The 18312-nt window shown below is 38.3% G+C and overlaps 1 long non-coding RNA gene across 3 annotated transcripts in view; it reads right to left on the bottom strand.

Annotated features, from left to right (window-relative positions):
• Positions 1-18312, bottom strand: part of Gm4258 — a 64557-nt gene that overhangs the window by 31149 nt on the left and 15096 nt on the right. The window contains exon 2 of one of the 3 annotated variants that reach the window (XR_003948015.1): positions 833-18312. This exon is cut by the window's right edge and continues 14132 nt beyond it. This is a non-coding gene — a long non-coding RNA (predicted gene 4258). The other 2 variants (XR_003948014.1, XR_003948013.1) reach the window with 2 other exon arrangements.

The raw sequence follows: 18312 nt of genomic DNA, 5'->3' as shown, positions 1-18312 counted from the left end.
ATTTTTGATGGGAGGAAAAAAGAAAGAAAAGAAAAACACCCTGGTGGGAACACAAAACAGCACAGAGAACACATAATCGTGACCCTCATAACTGAGATTGCCATGTGTCGTATTAAACGCCACCATTTACCTAGATGTCTTGCTTGATAGAGACAGTGAGATGCCTTACAGATTTTACACAAACACGTCATTCAAAGCCTTGCTGATCTATTTTCTTGTGTATGATGTTTGGTTGGGTCCTTCAAAGGGCTTCAAGGGTTACTTTTATATTTACAAAGACTGAAGATGAAAGCTGTTATTTGAATGCAGCTTTGCATTCGGTGGTACCAAGATGCTTATTAGAAGTGCCCTGATGAGACTGTGGAGTGGCACCTGTGTATCACTCTCCTCTAGTGTGTACTTAGGTGTTCTGGCTGCCTAAGAAGCAGCTTAGCTTTAATGAAAGGATAGTAAACAACATAAATTATAAAAGACATCTGCTAAGGAGATCAAGAAAGGGGAGGAGGAAAAATGTAGGTAATAAAAAGAGAAAGGGGGTGAGAGAGAGAAGAGAGGAGAAAGGAGAAAGAGAGAGGAGAGAGAGGGAGGAGAAAGAGAGGAGAGAGAAGGAGGAGAGAAAGAGGAAAGAGAGAGAGGAGAGAGAGAGAGAGAGAGAGAGAGAGAGAGAGAGAGAGAGAGAGAGAGAGAGAGAGAGAGAAATGCTGGAGTGTGTGTACATGGAGACACTGGGCAGAGAGGAAAGTCTGACAGGCAGAGAACAAAGTGTTTCCAGGGATCTCAAAGAAATGGTGAACCTTAATCACACCCTAATTTTAGGGTATAGCGAACCAACCTCTTTAAGTTCCTCAGGGACATGCACGTACGTAGCTGTGGTTCCTACTGGATTGCCATTGAACATGTAGATGGAGCTGCCTTCATTCTCCTTCATGGGATTTTTTTTTTCCTTGACTCCAGAGCCTATGCAAAACAACAAAAAGACCCTCTCTTGAACTCAGGCAAACTATCCAAAGCTCTTTCTTACCTTTCACAGGGATGGCTTCCTCTCCAACAGCCCATAAGGACTGCTCACTTGGACCCTCCTACACTTTGCTAGCTTATGATTAATTTTAGCAGCCCAGAAGTTGCCAACTTTCATAAACACACCTTTTCAATTACAAGAGTCCTTGTTAAAGGTAAGCTAATAATTTTAGCTACCTCCAGACTATGATTTAACTATGAATATTCCTTTTCCACAGAAAACTAACCTTGTGTATTTCCATCCAAAAAAGCATCTAAAATATTTTTAAATGCTTCAATTATCAATGAAATTTACTTGTACTCTAAAATATCTTAAATATATAGTTTAGCGTTTTATTATCTCATTTCTTTGAAGAGTCAACCTTACTAGTGGCATCGTGCTATTTTATACAGTTCTCACAGCCTGTGATCATTGTTGAAATGTTGAGTTCTCAGGGAAGAAATATTGTGATTCAGTAATGTGATTTGAATGTAAAAGTGTTTCCTATCAATATTGAATTAGAGAAGTCTAGCAAACTAGGAAAAAAAAAGGAAAAAGAAATAAATAATGCCTCACTCCCCCCAAAACATTGTTTCTTGTTGCTGATTATTGATTTTTCTTAGGTTGATTATTGTGTATTTTTTCTTTAAATGTATTTCTCTTATTTTTATTCCCAAAGACTGTGGCTATGGCTGTTTTTCTTCAACGCTATCTTTTTTAAACCTCATAGCCTGTCCTTTTCCTGGATAGTCTGCTTTCAGTGTCTTTTGGATCTGAGCTCTGGGAGGTCTCTGAGGATCCAGCTCAAGAGAGAGAATGACCCTGTTGGCAAGCAGTATGACTCAGGGTATAAACCACTTGACTTGTCCTCCTGGCAGAGGCTCCCCTGGCGTGGGGAGAAGCTGAAGAGGCCTGTTTTCTAGTTGAAAGTTTCCCATCATGCCAGTCTCCTTCAGCCTGTGTCACTAAGGATTCCATTACAGTTAGTAGAGCAGTGGTCAAGGTCGGATAGAGAAAATCAACAGGGCTGAGTAAGCATGGTGTGTATACTTTAAAAAATTTTAAAGCCGAGTCTTGCACTTCAAGATACAGAATGTTGAGATATTATGAGAAGAACACACACCCATAGCTACTGCAGTAGCCCCAGTGCAGAGCCCTGGACTGCTTTATGCCAGTGAACAAGCAAGAGACATAGACCCTCTTAGCATAGTGTGCGCTAAAGTTTGTAAGGCAATAAATATCTCACATCCTTTCCCCTCAGCACATACATCTGCATTTAGAGAGGGAGGTTTCCTCCAGATATTGATCTCCAAAGGTGAGCTGCAACTTGTAGAATTCTTCATGTTCTAGGCAGGAGGACTGAGATGACATCAAAGGCAGATTGCGACGTGGTTTAATTGAGAATAAAAGTTATGCTTCCAGCCAAGCTGGTGTTTGTTTTCCACAAGTGTACTGATGTTTTCAGTCCCCTTTAGGTGGGGGTCACTTTAACACCAAATATGAAGTATGAATTTTGATGACTAATATTAGCAATATCTTTAAGATGCTAATGTCCTTCCCTGTTGATCATAATAGCTAGCCCTAAAATGTGTGTGTGTGTGAATAGAGTTTAGATAAAATAGTTATGCGATTACCTAATAGCCTCATTATCCTTCATGATACTTCTTTTTGAATTCTCAAGTGTTTTGTAATGCCTCTCAGCCTCCCTCCCCTCCCCCTCCCCTCCCTCTTTCCCTCTTTCTTTCTTACCCTGACATTTCCAGAAGCTAAAGAAATTTAAGAATTGCAGGATCTTGTAAAAGGTACAGGAAAGTACAAACTGTGTTTATTTGTTTTTAAATTTGTTATATAATTTAAAAAAAAAGATTCCCAGTGCAATTTCTTGGTCTATTACCCCTGACAGCTACGATTAATTATATTTTAACCTGTTAAGGGCTCACTTTCTCAAGTATATTAAACTAAGTTTTCTGCAAACACTGAACTCATCTGAGTAGTGGGGATGGGTGTCCAGGCAGACAGGAAGAAAAGCACACTCTTTCTCAGTAGACAGCCTTTCTTTGTCTCCCAGCCCTGGCCTTTGCACCTACACATTGCCTGGCATGACGGGGAGGCCAAGCAGATGGCCTTCGCTGTGGAAGCCAGGGCTCTGGGCCCACGAGATGAAACCTGCATGCTTGGGAAGGCTGAGACAGTCGCCAAGGTTTCATGTGTAATAAAGTACTCGCTGCCTCTCCAGTAATGATATCCTGGGGGCTGCTGTGAGGAGGTTCTTTTCACTAGAAACATACTCGTAGGAATTTAATACTATCTTGCTAAACCCTTTGATTGAATAAGGTTTTAATTTTTTAAAAAAAGAATTCTTCTTACTTTGTAGACTCCAAGATGTGAGCAAGTATGAATTCTTACTCTAGGATCAACATCTCTACTAAGCTCGGGATTCTTTTGCCTTCTTAATCACGCGCTTCAACAAATAAAATATCTTACCGTTGCCTGTCTTTTTTCTTTTTTTTTTTTCCCCCTTTTACAGCCTGCCTGAAATACTCTTCGGTTAAATAATATTTGTTAGGCTTTGATGCAATCAAGTGAAATTTGAGTCTTCGGAGCGATTCAGCCTCGCCTCGTGGAGACCGCACATGTGTGTCAGCTTTGAGTTTTTCTCACCAGTGTTTTACACATGAAATCTATTTTTCCTTGAGAAAATGGAATCTTTGTGTCTTTGTCTGGAAGGCTCGCTGTGCTCAGGCGTGTTCCGGCAGGAGCTGTGACTGCCAAGGCCCTGGGGGAGGGGCCTGGCAGTCATTTGTCAGCTGTCCTGCATCTGTAATTTCTGGCCACTCAGCACTATCAGAGTCTTAGAAACGGGGCCCGAAGGGTGGGGGAAAGAGCTTGTCATTGATGAAAGACAAACCCCAAATAACTGCCTGATGTTGATGACCAAAGGGAAGAGAGAGTATGAAAAACTTTTATTGTGTCCTTTAATGAAAAGGATTTTCATTTGAAATAGCTAATTTATGAAATTGCACATGGTAACATTTCCAGATCTCAGTCTAGAAAGGCCGTGTCCATATTGTGTTACCAATTTCACTGCTTTTACCTTGGCAAGCGCTCCTGAAAGTATTTTAATTTTCTGCCATTGACTTCTGGTTATTTCTGCTCTTGTGCCCTTGTAACAAAACTGACAGCACAATTAAACATCTGCATTTTAAAACTGGGTTTCTCCCCTGACTATTTTGCTTTGCTTCTAAAATTTCCAGATGTTTTGGGTTCTTTATGATTTTAATGTATGCAAATACATTTGCTTATACTTTAGAGAAAATGGAGAGGGAAGAGAGGGAGGGGAGGGAGAAGAGAGAGACAAAGACAGAGACACAGGGAGACTGAGAGAAACAGAGACAAGACAGAGTATATACTAACTTGGATTGAGCAGAAGAAAAGCTTAGTAATAATACATCAAGCAGCAAATCAATATTTTCCCCGTTTGTAGATTTACATTAGAATACATTGTGGTCCTTAGCACTTTACTATTTTATTTGAATTTTGCAACTCAGTTTTGTGACTAGAATTCGGGATTCACACCTCGGTGTCCTCATAACTGGGTAGAGGCATGCTACTCTCTGTCTTTTCATTTCAGGGAGAGATAAGTTGAGGGGTAGGAGAAGAAACAATGTATTTCAAATGAGCATATGGCTTTGTGGAACTTAAGGGGATTGTCAGTATCTTGCCGGAAGTGTTTGAACGTGAGGTATAAGAGTGTCCCTAACATTTTAAGGAAGTCCATTTCCCATAATTAATAACAGGAAACTGGTAAACAGATTCTTGTGTACAAGTGAATCCAAACGGTAACATAAACGAAAGCAAGGAAAGACCCAAACGCACCTCGTTCATTTACTCCCAAGGATTATGTTGTGGTATCCAAGTGGTTCAGGCCAGAAAGACTTAGGAGATGTGTGTTGCCATAATCCTTGGGAGTAAATGAGTACTCATTTTCCATTCCTGACTGTCTAGGACATGTGCTAGGGAGAGTGCAGCCATTTCTTCCATAGTCTAAGGTCTGCAAGGGATCTCAGACAACTGACATAGTTAGTAGAAAAATGGCAAGTAATTATGAAGGAAGACAATGTATTATAAAAATATTATTTTAATATGTTTAGGCCCATTTCTACTGTATCCTATGGGAGATGGTAAGACCTAGTAAGGGAATTTGTGTACATTTAAGGTGTTTGGAGAAGTCGATGAGTAGATTTGTGAGTCTCAAACTAAATGCATCATTAATTAGACAGATAACAGGGCAGGGCGATTGACCCACTTCTGCACAGAGCTCTGGGCTAAGCTCTCTGAGAACTGACAGGTCTTTATCTTCTAATTGTATCAAAAAATGGGGACTGTCTGATCCCAGCGCTGACCTTGAAAGCAGCAAACTGAAGTGATATATTGTGTCCCTGGGTTTTGGGGTTTTGTTTTCTTTCTTTCTTTTTTTTTTTTTCTTTTTTTTTTTCAGAAATGTTGAATTCGATCTCAAAGTTTGAAGTTTCAAAAGCAGAATTAGCTGCTTTATTTATATTGAATTTTTAGAGTGAATCATTTCCTCTCTGAAGGGGAACAAAGGCCTGTAAGAGAAAGGCGATTGCCCTGCAAAGGTTAAACATAAGACACAGCCCAACTAAAAGTGCATCCTTACTTCTGTAAGATGGGGAGAAAAAGAAGGAAAGCTAACCAAGGTGAGGGTCAGTTTCATTTATTAGGTCCATGCAGTGTAAGTGAGAATGCATGCTACCCATGCTATCAGAGCAGACACAGCTCCACGGTACCAGGGAGCTGCAGACATCAGACCAGGCCTTAGTTCCAGAAAGACGAGGCTAAACAATGCTCTGCATGGCAGGGCTTCTGGGATGCACAGACTCATAGATGACCCTGGACTTGTAAACCTTGCCATCTTAGCCAACCCGTCAGCACCTATAGAGTTAAAGCAGAGAAGTTGCACTAAACATTAAATAGGCCTAAATATTAGTGTGTTTGTGTGTGCACACACATGCTTGTGCACAGGCATGCACACGTGCTCGCGTGTGTACGTGCATATGGATAAAAAGAAGTGGATATGTCTCAATTTATCTATCTAGCATGTACATTATCTGTGTGAATTTTAAGCAATGAAGTGAGTATGTAAAAACACTTAAATTGGAAAAATAAGAATGCAATTTTGTCAAGTTGGATAAAATAAAGATATGGTTTTGCTAAACCAAAGATAAGATAATTTTCTAGGCTGTTAAATCTTAGAAAGCCTAGAGGTAAGAAATATATGCAAAAATTAAAGTGAAATATTTAAGGCATATTTTGTTAAGGATAAGATGGACAATGTACAGGGTTGATTATTAGCAAAATTTCAACAGTGTAGTATTCTCTCAGATCTCCATAGAGACAGATGCATGCTAGTTATACGTTGATATTTTAGAAATCATAAAATATGTTCCTTTGTATTTAAAGTAAAGATCCTCACTGGAAGCTTTTTAAGGATAAAGTACAAGGTTTATTACTTAGTTTTAAACTATTATTTAGTTTAAATACTAAATATAATTTTACATGAAAGCAAATGAGGGCTGTAGTTATAGATATGTAATCAAGTGAGTGCTGTATGTGGGTTTGAACACTCTGAGATTGGGGAAGGAGAGGGAGGGAAGGAGAGAGGGAGAGAGGAGAAGAAGGAGGAGGAAGAAGATGAAGAGGAGGAAGAAGAAATTAAAATTATTTATTTTTTACAGGATCATTCACTCTGTCGTATGCTCATGCTGTAATATTTAAAGATGTTCATTTGTGAAAATCCTTTGTCCTAAGAAGTATGTAGTTGCTGTGAGTTAGTGTTCAGTAGAGTGATCAAAGCCACCAAGACCTGGTTAGGCTGATTTCTCAGGTTGTGTAGAACTGTTGATGGCTGTGACAACGGTTCTTCCTTGCGCTGACGCCAGTAGAACATAATGGTTAAGACCCTCAAAGAGGCTAACAGGGGAAATTTAGTATATTTTAAAAAGAGAACCACAAAAGGCCTTGTGCATAATTGTCACACCAAATCATCTTCTTGGTCTAGGAAAGTACTAAGACTGTAGTGGTGGCTCTGTGTATCATCCACACACGAGGGGACCGAGACAAGGAAGAGCATCACACTTGGAAGCAAGCTTAGTCTCCAGGTAAGTTCTAGGGCAGCCTGAGCTACAGATGGAGAATCCATCGCAGAACACAAAACAACAAAATTTGCTTTACTTCTTAAAAATGACATGTAGAAGAAAACAATATTATAGTGTATGAACTATAATATTGTGTATTCCCCCGGAGTTGGACAAATGTCTATATCAAAAGGGGCTGTTAGCGTAGGTCAGTGGAGGGCTGACTGACTCGAGTATACACGACCCTTGACTGAAGAGCTAAGATTTATAAAGCAAAGTCTTTATTTAGGTCTACGGAAATGATCTCAGCTCAGTTTCAAACAATATGGACACCAGTTTCACTCTCCTGTTTGTTCATCCCTTCAGTGAGTGACAGATGGTTTCTCTGTCTTCTCTTCTATTTTTCTCCTGCTTCTCATTTATTTTTCAGTAACCTGTTTCAAAAACACCGAGAATCTGCTTCCTGGGTCTTGAGTCTGCTATTTGTTTATGTACAAATTTTCTTTTGTCCATACTTAAAAGAGATAAAAATGCTTGCATATAGAAGGAAGCTAGCAAGAATTAGCCTTAGCAACAATGTAACACAACTGGTTCAGAACGAATTTGTAGTAGGAGCCAGAAGGCTTCTGTAGTTTGAAAAGTATCAACTGGGCCTTGGGCTAGCCTCATGAACAGAATACACGGAAGAGGAGTGAAGTAGCTAGTGCTTTGGTGTATTTCTTTCACATAATTCAGAAGTTTGGACATTCCCTTCCTGTTCCTTCTGAAGATTGCTTATCATCAAGCAAACATCTAAGACTGTCTCACAGTACCCCAAACAGGGATGTTCTTTCAAATTCTGGAGATCCTTTTGTCTTGCGTTTTTGTGTATTTAAGTGACCACATCCCTACACATTTCCTGTCTTTGTCATTTTTTTCTAAACACTGTAACCTGTAATATACACTGGGCCCACAGGAAGAAATTATGTTATTTTGTTAATAATGTGCTAGCAGCAGACATTATTAAGACAGAGGAGCAATTTTTAACATCTTTTCAATCATAAACAAATGATGGTTGTAATGGCCCTGCACTGAACTAACAATTAAAATTTTACAGGCAGTATAATTATAGGTCAGGAATGGACATATATAATGTAATTAAATATCAGAATAACACTCATTTTTCCCATGATAAATAACAGAATCTACTCAAGATATATTAAAAAGAATTGTCTGCCTCATAACAAGAGCCAGTAAGGTTTCATTGCTGCCAGAGAATTTCTTCCTTCAGCTGCCCCTTTCCCACCATTTACAAATAGAATCAAATCCACTTGGCTAGACATGGAAAATTGTGTTTATAAATTCTAATTTTAGAAAGCAAAAATACAGCATTTGTCTTAGTGGCTTAACAAGTATTCATAACAACCCCACCTATAGTACATTTTTAAAAAACTAATTGAGCCCTGTTTGTTTTTGACAAAAGTCTATAGCATTTCAGAAGGCAATTTTAAGTAGAAGTTGTGTTATTATTATTATTATTATTACTATTATTATTTAAATCTAAGTAAGAAACATAAATGTTGCTTGAAAAGAGTCCCAATATTAATGAACTCTGGATTCTCAGAATAGTCTGTAGAAAAACCAAGCACACGTGATTCATCTCAAATTTTGCTTGCTGCCTGATAAATGATTTGTTGAAAACTTATTCTCACATGAGACACATGCTTTCCTTCGCAGAAAATGAGAGAATGCGCGGGCAGCTCTTGAATTGAATGGGTGCTACACCATTTGGCGTGGGCTGCAGCTGCTCCAGAGAGTTTTCAGTTCTGCTTTTCAGGGTGATGGGACATGCTTACGCCCACCTACAGATGAGCAGGCAAAACACCTCTGCCTGGGTCTAGAGATTCTTAATTCCCTCCCTAAGTACCAATCACTCTTAAAAACAGGCGGTGTGCCTATATATATGGCAAGTCTGATGACTTCACTGGATTTTCACATTTCCTAGGGGAGGAACAGTCATCTTTAGTCCTTTATATCAAAGAAGAACAGGGGTATTGGAGGACAAAATTCTGCCTCCACCCTCTGGTTATCATACCAACTCCTATAGTTCTAGACTAAAAGTTATTTCGCTAAAATGCTCAAAGCAATACCATTGAAATTAAATTTACTTTTTCCTTTAGTCATATTTTCTTTTATCATTCATCATGAAGTAATATGTTTTAAAAGAAAATTTTTCCTAACACTGTGGATTATAGTAGTAATTAGCAGTACACTGTATTTACCAAAATACTTTCTTTATTTTCATGTCATGTTGTTAATTTCCCATCTGTAATCTAAGAAGTATTCGTCTATGGCTTGATGTTCTGTGGAAAAAAATATCTTTTATGCTTGTTATAGGCTTAGTAAATTTAAATGTTCAAAATATTTGCAGTTGTAAGAGATAGAATATTTTAATTAGATTGGAACCTGCTGGACCCTGAGCCTGAAGAATGTTACCACATTCTATTGTCCTCTTCCCTGTACCCACTGGGATCATCAGAAAAAAAGAAATGCAACTCTTCTATAATCTTTTCAAAATTATATAAAATTTGCAACAGTGCTTAAGCATCCGGGAATTTCATAAATATTATCTCCAAAGAGACAGAATCGAGCACCAATAGCTCTGACAGAACAAGTGATTACAAACTACACTTCAGCAAGTGTGTGCGCGTGCGCTGTAGTGCCTCTGCAGCAAGAAAAAGCTCGGGTTTCCCTTCCCTCCAACAAGGGAAGGAACATTGAAGAGAAACAGTATTTTCATTGGAACAAAATGGACACACCTGGTAAGGGATGGCCGTGTTCGCAGAAAATGCTCCACTTGCTCTTGGTTCTCCTTGCTGAGGGTGGTCTGTACAACTCATGAGACTTCTTTCTCTATTCTAGGCAGTCCTTCCCTTTTCCACTAAACACAAATAACCTCAGGCAGAAGAAAAGAAGAACTCCCTACTCCCTGCACTCTTCTGCCTCCCACACTTACTTCCTCTGATCAGTGAGTCAAACCATACTAAGGACAGAATTTGTGAAAAAACAAAAACAAACAAACAAACAAACACCCTAAAGGGAATAAAGAAACACCCAATACATCATTACTAGAGAAGAGAAGTGTCTAAAATTATCTTTGAACACATACAAGCATACAAGATGCTCACTTCTTTTGATTTAAGAATAAGCCATTGGTAAACATTATTAAATAATCAATTATTTAGCTTCCCATGACTAATGGAAAAGATGGAGTACTTTTCGTTTGCTTTGCTTTACTTTGCTTTGTATTGGGGAGGGGCTTTGTTAGATTGAACTTCGCTGATTGTTTAGAAAGCATGTTTCATGTCCAACTCTCTGTTATTCTAGTTCTTTCTTGGCAGAGCAAATGAAGGATGTAAATGGTGCACAGCACATTGAGTTTCCAGAGGAGGAGGTTACAAAAAAGAATGAAGTGAATATCGAACTCAGGAGGCAGAGAGTCACCCTGAGTCAGAGGTGAGCCTCCTAGAGTATGTGAAATGAACATTGTGTGTGTGTGTGGGGGGGGGGGGGATGACGCACATGTATGTGAGAGGAAAGACTTTAGTATCAGTATCTGGTTTTCCTGACTAAAACTAAGCAGCTGTAAAATGTGCTAGCATGCTAAACACCTAGGTGCCTAACAATGACTAAACTTGTATTCAGGAATAATAAGAAAAGAATAAGCAGGAACTCTGTTGTTCTGATATGAATTCTCTAGTCCAATATGGTCATTTTAATGAAATCTTTTGGCAAATTTATTAATGTGTTCAAGAAATGCATGGCTGGTTAAAGAGGCATTTTGGGAGAAAAAAAAAAAACATGTCCTTGGATAATGTATCAGAATAAGCAAATATGTCAATAACTAGAACTAGCAATAAACTTATATTTTAACATTTAACAACTTGTTTAGTGTATCTCTGGGTACCCTTTTTGTGACTATGCAAATTTGAAATACACATATCTTAAACCCAAGTAACATGGGCAACATGGCTCACAGAGACTTAGCATAGCCCTGTACAGAATGTTAGCTGTAGATGCTCAAAATGTCTTGCTGTACATGGGTTTTCAGTACACAAAATCCAAAGCATAGCTGAAAATCATGCTGCCCATTTCCTTCAAACAAATTAGAAGTTCTTTATGAAACCAGTCCTTTAACATCCATTTTGTCCAAAATCTGCTCAAAATACTTTATACATTAACTCAAATCTCTTCTTGGATCTGTAGAATAAAAACACAGGGAAAATGTGAAATTTGGTGGCCAGAACAGTAGCTTTGAAGCTCTGGGACCTGGCATGACTCGTGACACAAAGCATGTCACCCAGGCCTCTCTGAGAGCTGGCTTAATCCTGACATTGAGCTCCCTGGAGAATAAGTTGGAGAATAATTATCCTATGAATGTCATACAATGGAACCTTCTCATAAGGACACTTTTTAAATCAACATCAAGTTGAACCTTAGTACAGTCTTGGGGAAAAATAAAACCTTGGTGCCAATTTAACTATTTCCAAGCTCCAGCTACGTCTTGACATCTACACTGCCGTGCACACCCTGGGGAAGCACACTGTTCTAAAGGGTGTTCTCTTCACCCTTACACAATCCTTCCAGACCTGTTCTACAACAACAGTCATGATGTCTTGTTGGCATAAAAGAGAAATCACACAGACCACTGTTCAAACATTTTAACAGCTTTAAAATAAAACCTCAAATCTTACCCATGGCTATAAGTACCCTACATGACCCGCCCATTCACTTCTTCATTGTGCCTCTTACCACCCCCTTCCTAGTCACTCTGTTTTGACTACAATGACCTCTTTGTTCTTCCCTGTTCACCATAATGACGTTTGTATTTCAGGCCATTTATACTCCTGTATTTCTGGTCTTGAAATTTCTGGAGTTTATGTTTTCCCCAAATCTTTTCGTTCACAACTTAGGTAAAATATTTCTTAGGTGCATCTTTCTCAACACATGTGTATATAATCTCAAAGCTCACTTTCACTGAACTTTGATTTCTCATCTCAGTATTTATGGCATATATGGTTATATTCTAATATGTCTGTATGGTGAGCTAGGAACTTTGTTAACCATTTGTTTACCATTATCTCCTATGCATTGAGAAGACTGCTAGGAGTTAAATGTGGAATCAATAAATATTTATTGAATAAAAAGAAATAGCTAACAATCAGATGCAGAAGAATAGAGAGCACATGACCTCTTTGGCTTATATTTATTTCTTGAACTTTCCAGTCATCTCTTCTCCTGGTTATATAATGGTACTTCTATTTTAAAATGCCTGTGCCATGGCTTATTTGATGAGCTCACCATTGTACTCTATAATGATTGATGCCATTATCTTCAATACTGGCCATTTGCTGAACACAGACTTACAAAGTCATGGAAAATTAGGAAAATGAATTTATATAATATAAATCAAACAACTCCAATCTGAATTTCAATTACAAAGGGTAGTTTTATTCAGACTGTTGAAATAAATAAGGCTCTTTGAATGCTATCATTCAGACAGAAAGAACTTGGTACTTTCAATATTTCTAGAGATATTTCAGTCATAGGATTGCCTCTTTGATGTCTTCATGGTTGTTTTTCCCCTAAGTCCTTACCCATTAATTCAATATTTCAATAAACATTCACTTGGCATTCACTGTATCAAGGGCTTCTGTTGAGGAAATGAGACCTCCATTTATGGAATAGTCTTCAAAAGATGAAGAGATACTACAAAAGGAAAATACGATAAGTATTATGAACAGGATAGAGCTATAAAGTTATTGGACTTTAAAGGGATTCTATTTGTTAAGTATGGTTAGGGGAGATGAATCTTAGATGATTCAATCTCAGTTGGACTGCATCTGAGTGTTCAAAAAGAAGTAAAGAAAAATCATTTCAATAGGAGGAAATAGCATAAGCAGCCATGAAAGCTATATGGGATCATCAATAGCTTCACATAATGATAGGAAACTTGGGCTATGAGTGTTTATATGCCTACACTGTAGACGAGGGTTCTTACTCTTTTATAAAAGCTAAATACGCTTGGATACACAGTGGACATGTGTTCTTCAAGAAAAAATTATTTCTATTGTTTTCTCCAGGTTATAATTTAAAAACCAAAAGAAATTCTCAAAGATCAAAGTAGATTAGAAAAGTCACCAAGTAATATACACCATTGAGAAGAGTGGCCACATGACCAGCTTTGAGCTCTTGCAGATAGAAATGACATAATCGTTAAATGATTCTTTGACATTGTTGTAATCAGGATATGAGGGACATACTGCTTAAATTTGTTAAAGTTATCAGGGATCAGCCCATATGGTGAGATGTGTACATGTGCATGAACAGTGAAGTACTTCTAGTTTTGCATGCCCAGTGAGTACACACCTGGGAAACATGCAGACCCTTGCAGAAATCTGCTCTTCTATTTTGGTATTTCTAGTGAGCGGCAACAGGTTGTCTCCCATGTGCAAGTAATTGCAACTCCACTATAAAGTTCTTGATCTGGTCCAACTTATTGTGTTGTGTTCTACATACAGAAAAGCACAATCCTTTTTGTTGTTGGCGGTGGTTACTTTTAAATATTCTTGTAGAAACTGGATCCTTAGCAAGGAAGAACAGCTATGAGAGTTGCTGGAATGAGCATTGCCATCCCTTCTTTGAGGAGGCTCCTGAGAATCAAGGGTGACTAGTGAACGTTCTTCTCATGTGCACTACAGGTGTGCTTTATACTCACAGGCATAACGTTACATTTAGTCTGAAACCACACTGATTGGTTTGTCTGTAAGGACAGGGCTAACAAGGGGAAACGGCTACTTATTTTTAATTCCTCAATTAACAACATTACATTTCATACTCCAACCCTAGTATCTCATTTCAGGAAACCTGAAGTAACTCATGTGAATGAGTGCCTGAATTCACCTTTGGAAAGGTAAACTCCATCCTCTCATACTTGGGTTTGTCACCTTCTAATGGCTGTCAACTCTCTAATAAAAGTACTTGCAAAACACAGTTGTGCAAATGAATCACATGCAGCGGCACCAAGGGGGTTCCCAGAAGAACCTAATCTGCATGTTTGCAGAGTTGATGAGAAGTCAGCCAGCCCCTGGTTGCCCTTACACTCAAACTTCAGCTCTTCCTGTCTTCCAGCCTAGACCTGGCCTACCCTTCAGATTCTGGTGTTTACCATCACCTACAGTGGTTGAGGCAATCCCTCAGCCCCCACACTGTGACAAAAATTTTTTAAAATGAATGCAAGAAGATTCTATGTCTTAAAGATGGCTCTCTGAATATTGACAAGCTTCTTTGGATATTTGAAACCCTTGGTCAATCTGTCCCAGACTCCTTTTTAAAAGCTAAGCCAATAGATGTCTTTTGGATGTGTAATATTATTCTTATTCTAAAATTAGTCCAGCATATAGGGCTAGCCTTCTTGATCTCAATTATATACTTCTTAAAAGGCTCTGAATAGTGGCTGTTTTAAGTTATTGCAGCTGTATGCTATGGCTGATCTGCTGTCTGCTGCCCTTGGATAGCAAAGGGTAGATACTAGTGGAAGAGCCAAGAATAAAAGAGAATAAAGGAAAGTAATGAAAAATTCACAACTAAACCAAGATTCCTCAACAAATGCTCTGAAAACTGAGTAATAATATATAGCAAAACGACTTGGCTAGAGAGCTTCAGCTTCTCTTCTTTGGATTATTGGGAGAAAACACTTTCAACAGAATTAGACATCCTTAGAGCATATGTGAATCTCAAGTAGTTTTTTATATGATGGGGTATTTTCCTAGATATTTCCCCATATTCTATTATTTAAGCGTCCACATTAGACAGTTTTACTGGGACATCCTGTCGATGTATAGAAGGGAAGAGTGCATGTAAAGGCTATGCTGCATTTGATGAAGAGATTAGGAAGTTGGTTGGTATAGGGGTGAAGAGTAGTGTGAGAACTCAATCCTCCCAAGGGTAGCTTGCCGGGAACATCAATTGGTTTTGTCTCTGCAATTCTCAGAGCCGTTCCTGGGGAAAAAAAATAGGTTGTCTATGTCTCTGGTGTAAATGTTCAATGGTTTTTTTAACTATGGTTAAATTTCTGTGAATCACTTCAACTTTTAGGTAGTAAAGCCACTCCTTACAATGTGAGCGTGTGTCTGTGTGTTTGTGTGTGTGTGTGTGTGCACATGTGCATGTGCATATAGTTTGTTTGCTATATTTATAGTGTCAATAAAGAGTTGAAACTCAAATTTTTCTTTTTAAAACTTTCTTTTTACAATGGAGGAGCTAGAGAAAGTACCCAAGGAGCTAAAGGGATCTGCAACCCTATAGGTGGAACAACAATATGAACTAACCAGTACCCCCTGGAGCTCGTGTCTCTAGCTGCATATGTATCAGAAGATGGCCTAGTGGAAGGAGAGGCCCATTGGTCGTGCAAACTTTATATGCCTCAGTACAGGGGAACTCCAGGGTCAAGAAGTGGGAGTGGGTGGGTAGGGGAGTGGGTGGGAGGGTATGGGGGACTTTTGGGGATAGCATTGGAAATGTAAATGAGGAAAATACCTAATAAAATTTTTTTTAAAAATTATGTCTTTCTTTTAATTTTTCTAAAACACCTTTGAGGACATGTTTTTTACTCCTGATTTTTCCTGTGTAAACAATTCCACCAACTAAACATTCTTTGATCTTCCATTCACTCTGTTCCATACTCCTTTATATTGTAATAAAGAAGTTAGGAAGAAACACCCGAGGATGTGAGCATGAATATCACCATATCTTCTTCCACTCTCTACACTAACTCTGTCTCTCTCTCACTCCATCTGCATTTGCTCTCTCCTATCCCTAAGGAACTGATATTTCTGCAGGGTGTATACGTTTTTGGATGGTTTTTAAGTGGAGCATCACAGTCAGCTTATGAGATATCCCATGATGCAGTTTTTCAGTCTACATACTTGAAGGTAAGGACTACATTGGACAAAATAGCAGACTGTAGCAGGAATGACAATGGTAGTCGATTTCCATTCATTTTACTTTCTCACTGCTGCTGAGTGTAAGTGGGAAAGAGGGAGTGATTTATTGCCTCAAGAAGGTCAGGTGTTCCAAACAATACATAGCTCAAAACAAATGTTTGCTTTTATACAGGAGCTCATATTGCCAGCAAACTGCACATGTATATCTCATAAGCTTACTGTGATGTGCCACTTTAAAATTGGTTCAATCGTGTATGTATAATACTTTCTAATTTGGGAAATTATCATTTCCTCTTGTAAAATAATTGATTACAGTTTTTCATATTTCATTATTCTAAAAAAATGATAGTGCCTATGAAAATGATGACAATATGTCAAATAAATATATGTTAAGACTTACAATGGAAACATTCTTCCATTAGGCAATTTAAACTTGACTATAAACAAATAACTTTGATTACTTTCTTTTTCTTGTGCTTTACTAATTTTTGTAAATGCTATTATTTCAAAATATTTGAATCCTTTATTATTTCAAACCACATCAGGAATCAGGGTGGAGATTGATTCCTTCCCTCATCGTATACGAAGATATCTTCACTTCTTCCTTGAGTGTTTTCAGTAATCTAGAGGTAGCATTTCTCTTTAACAAGACAAGCACAAAACAAAACAAAACCCATCAAAAGGAAGAGAAAAATACAATTCTCCTTTTATAGGCACAGCCCCACTTGCACATGCAAGGCTTTGGGTTCAAGTCCCAGCATTTAATTAAAAAAAAAAATCTTATTTTTTCATTAATCTCTCAGTAAAGGAAGCCTCCATCCCATAAAAGCATTTGCTACCCATTCACATAAAGGCTTTGCCAGGTAGTCAAGTCTCTTGAAATTGTTTGCACTGAGGCAAAGAAATGCAGCAATACATTAAGGACATAATCCGAGGACACAAAGACCTAACAGTAGTTCAGCAATAGCTAGTAAAAAGCCACATTGACAACAAAAGGCTCATTAGGGAAAATCAGCTATGTTGTCAGAAAGGGAGAACACACTCCAGAGAGCACATCATTGTGCCTGTTATGATTGCTATTGGGAAACCTACTGAAGTGTCACTGCCACAGAAATGAGAGAAACGTGCAGACCCACAGAGAATGCGTCTCATGGCACTGTAAGGCTAGCATGTGCACCTGAATCTCTCTATGACCTATTCGCTATGCCGACTTCATTTCTGAATGCCCTGGGAGCTCTATGCCCCTTCCCCAGTCAGAACGCCCACAACTGGCCCACAACTCATTTGTTTGCTGCCAGCCTAACTTTTATTTTCTTTATAAAATAATTTTGTGTGTTTTAGCTTGGAAACTGTCTTAGCTCAAAAACTTTGTAGGGATTCACATTGGATGAATTAAAACTGCTTATAAATCCAGCTCTAGAGGATCTGATGTTTCTAGCCTTTCATGGATACCTGCACTCACATGAATACATCCCCTTCATACACACACACACACGAATACAGACACATACATACATACACACATGCATACACACAACATATATACATACACACACATGTACACATACATATATGCATACACACACTCATACACACACATGCAACAAAACAAAACAAAATGACAAAAAAAATCCTAATGACTAAAAACCCAGAGAGTGAGAATAGAAACTAGTAATCGAAATTCATGACAGAAATTACCAGAATGATGGGTGTAAAGTTGTCAACTTCTTGACTGTGTTTTCTTAAAATTATTCATATAGGGAAGCACAAAGGACATAAGGGTATATGAGCTCATTTGGTTGCAAGCATTATCTTTGAAAAAAATCCCACTGAAGAGAACAGGAGGTGGCATCTAGCAGTCTATTTTGACAAGAAGGACCATAGTTCCTAAAAAGAACTCATTTCTTCGCTGCTGTTTCCACATCTGCAATAATCAGGCATCCTTTAAGTCCACATCACAGCATGCAGGCACATGTCCCATACTATTAGATACTCTTTAAGTCGTTACTAGATGTGTGTGTGTGTGTAAGTATATATAAGTACATATGCATATATAAGTAAATATGTGTATAAAAGTATATAAGTGAATCATATATATGTATATAGACATACACTTTCTTCAGATAAATCCCATTGAGCAACTTAAAGACAGTGCCTAGCTTATAATTCCCAGATG

Source organism: Mus musculus, chromosome 1, assembly GCF_000001635.26.
Source record: "Mus musculus strain C57BL/6J chromosome 1, GRCm38.p6 C57BL/6J".
NCBI lineage: Eukaryota > Metazoa > Chordata > Mammalia > Rodentia > Muridae > Mus > Mus musculus.
The sequence above is the reverse complement of the archived record's forward strand: the minus strand, read 5'-3'. Positions and strand labels throughout refer to the sequence as shown.